Raw genomic sequence first — 2842 nt, 5'->3', positions numbered from 1 at the left:
CCCCGCGGCGATCCGCGCGCGCCGCATCGCCGAGGGCTACCCGCAGTACAGCAGCCTGCCAGTCATCGGCCACCTGCTACACGTTCTCAGGCCTAGAGGTACGTGACTGTGCCATGCCGTCCATGGACTCTCCAGAGTTAAGAGCATCAATCATCTCCAGTCACATCCAGTCATTTGATTGGCAATCGGTGTACACATTTTTGGGGAGTTGCGGCCCCCTCGTCAGCCATCCTAAACTCGGCAAATCGTATGATAAACACACAAAGTTTTACATTTTGGGACGCATGCAGTTTAGCAACGTCCATTCTGGGACCGGAATCGGATTCCCGAGACCGTGCTACGTCGAAGCCAGTGGTAGACTCCTGGAGCGTCCTGGCTCCGAGAAGGGACGTTTTTCTACATTGCATCGAAACACCTCAAAAAACTAGATATCTTGGTAGACCCAATCATTAGCAAACACATTTCTTTTTCAAAATGGAGGGGTCTCTGCAATTCAAATAAATCACATGTAGAATGACTCATCTGCTGACACCCCAGCAAGATCGCCACCGCGTCTGCCCGTTGGGTTGCCTACCCACCGGCGCCATATAAACAGAAATTTGCATTTGGCTCTGCGGCGCCACATATTATTACGACTCCAAGTGATCGAGGAGGAGCGAGGAAAGTAGGGGGAGGGAGGGGGGGTCGTGCAGTTATTTTCCTTCTGGTAGCGACAGTCTTGGGGACTGTCTAAGAAACACTTCTATCGGCACCCCATGATCTTCGTGTCGCTCAGCTGAATAACAATTATTTGCTCATCGACCATGTACTTCCTCGTAAATAAAACTTTTTCTTAAACAATTTATTATGTAACATCGATATTAATCGTTCTAACACAACCAACTTTGTTTAATACTTTTTTCATCAAGTAGGCTACATTTCCATATTTTTTGATATGTAGGACTTTTCTTCTGCTCCACTCCTTTCTTCCACTCTGGACGCCCGGGAATGAAGGGTGCCTAAGTCGCACAGTTGCTGGACACCCCTGATTTCACTATACTTCCCCTGCCCGGAAAGGTGCCGTGGCTGCTGGCTGAGGCAGCTTCAATCCTTATACACACCATTTACTGGTAAGACAAGGGAGTATTTTTTTTATGAGTGCTGTACTGTACACCTAGTAGACAGAGCATTGGACGGCCATAAACACCATGGAAAAGAACAGGCGCGTTAGTAATTGGACATTCGTTTGGTTTCCAGTTGTGCGTGTGGAACTCTTCCTTTAGTGTACTAAGTACACTGTTGGGTTTGGAGTGTAGTTCTTGTACTTTTCCGATTTTGAATTGTAATATTACGACACACTCTACGGATAATTGTCCCGTAAAACCTACAACTATTTTTTCTCGTGATCGGAAGAAGTCATAATTTTGTGTTTTCTTATCAAATAAAACTGTGTGGACTCAAGGTCAACTGCGGTCTGGGCACTGGCCCACGCCCACGGGCGCCGGCTAGGTCAGACGCTCACACGGCCGCTCAGTCCGGCTCAGTCTCAGAGCGCCGCCAGTCTGAATCGCAGGCTGGTCGGCGACAGACTCGCTCGCGCTGGAGCCAACTTGTCCCAGAACCACTGCAACTATCGTTGATTTGGATTAGAAAGACTGCCGTAGTTTAGCTACTCTAGGGTGAGTCGGGAAAAGAAATATACGGTTGCACCTAAAATACTGTTAAAAAGGGGCCGTTGCGTAATAAATGAACTGTAGTCAAGCTCCATCTAGTTTTTTTTTGTAAAGCAGCCTTTGTAATTTTTGTGTCAACACGTTCAGGAAGTCTGTGCATTCTGGCCTGAGGGTAGGGAAATATAGCAAAGCGTGACTTCATTGTTGTCGCGCCGCACTGAACATGTTAAGACTAACTTATGAATGGATGCGAATCGCTTGCCACGTGTAATGTGACGAATAAAGCCTGAAATAAAAAACAGTCAAAGGTTCAAGATTATAAGTTAATTCTGATGACTGTACTATTTTTTGGCAATTTTAGTGTGGAGAGGAACTCAACCCACTGCACATAAGCATTTTACGAATTACTACTCGCTATTTTTTTAGGTACGAATCATATGAGAGTCATAAAATAACCAAAGCATTTGTAAAACAAAATAATGCGGATGATTTGTAAAACTCGATTTAAATAATTTAGCTTACAGTGACATTCCTCGTACGCTTTTATCGGGGTCACACTTCGGGAATAGTGACAGCCAATGACCTCTACTGATAACTCAATTATCGATGTCCCGTGTAGCTTGACCGATAAGGTTTCCGCAAGATTTCCTTCGCACGAACGGTTGTTGTCATTCACCGGTTCAAATGGTTCATCTGCTTCAGCGGGTTCAGCATGGGATCTGGGACTAGGATGTAGTGCCTCCATCACACTAAAAGCTTATGGATATTTTTATTCATAGCTTACTGAGTTCTGTGTACGTGCTCTGCTTACGCATTTTTAAATACGCCGATGTGAACAAATTTGTTCACACCGGCGTATTAAAAAATGCGTAAGCAGAGCACGTACTCAGAATAACTGACAATGAGTAAGCTATGAATAAATTTTTTTTATGAGCTTTTAGTGTGCAATCTGTGCCCTGGGTTTGACGAGCACCCAAATAATTGCTGCAGATGATGACCCTGTCTTCCGTGTGGCCGGCGAGCGAGATGGCGCTGCTGCTGTTGCTCCTGCTGCTGGCCCTGCTGGCGTTTGGCGTGTTCAAATCCAAGTACTTCGACCCCGCGGCGATCCGCGCGCGCCGCATCGCCGAGGGCTACCCGCAGTACAGCAGCCTGCCAGTCATCGGCCACCTGCTACACGTTCTCAGGCC

At 46.5% G+C, this 2842-nt stretch overlaps 2 long non-coding RNA genes across 3 annotated transcripts in view; both read left to right on the top strand.

The window, feature by feature from the left end:
* LOC127751635 (uncharacterized) overlaps window positions 1-2842 on the top strand; it is a 9307-nt gene continuing 6465 nt past the window's right edge. Inside the window, exon 1 of the long non-coding RNA XR_008012189.1 lies at window positions 1-98. This is a non-coding gene — a long non-coding RNA (uncharacterized LOC127751635). The remainder of the gene's footprint in view (window positions 99-2842) is intronic.
* On the top strand, window positions 154-2836 carry LOC127751634 (uncharacterized). Of its 2 annotated transcripts, none has more exons than XR_008012188.1 (3): window positions 154-1109; window positions 1442-1658; window positions 2643-2836. It is a non-coding gene; the product is annotated as an uncharacterized LOC127751634 (long non-coding RNA). The 2 variants fall into 2 exon arrangements; XR_008012187.1 differs by having other exon boundaries at window positions 1237-1658.

Source organism: Frankliniella occidentalis, unplaced genomic scaffold, assembly GCF_000697945.3.
Source record: "Frankliniella occidentalis isolate FOCC.00 unplaced genomic scaffold, Focc_3.1 Scaffold630, whole genome shotgun sequence".
NCBI classification, from domain to species: Eukaryota; Metazoa; Arthropoda; class Insecta; order Thysanoptera; family Thripidae; genus Frankliniella; species Frankliniella occidentalis.
The sequence above is the reverse complement of the archived record's forward strand: the minus strand, read 5'-3'. Positions and strand labels throughout refer to the sequence as shown.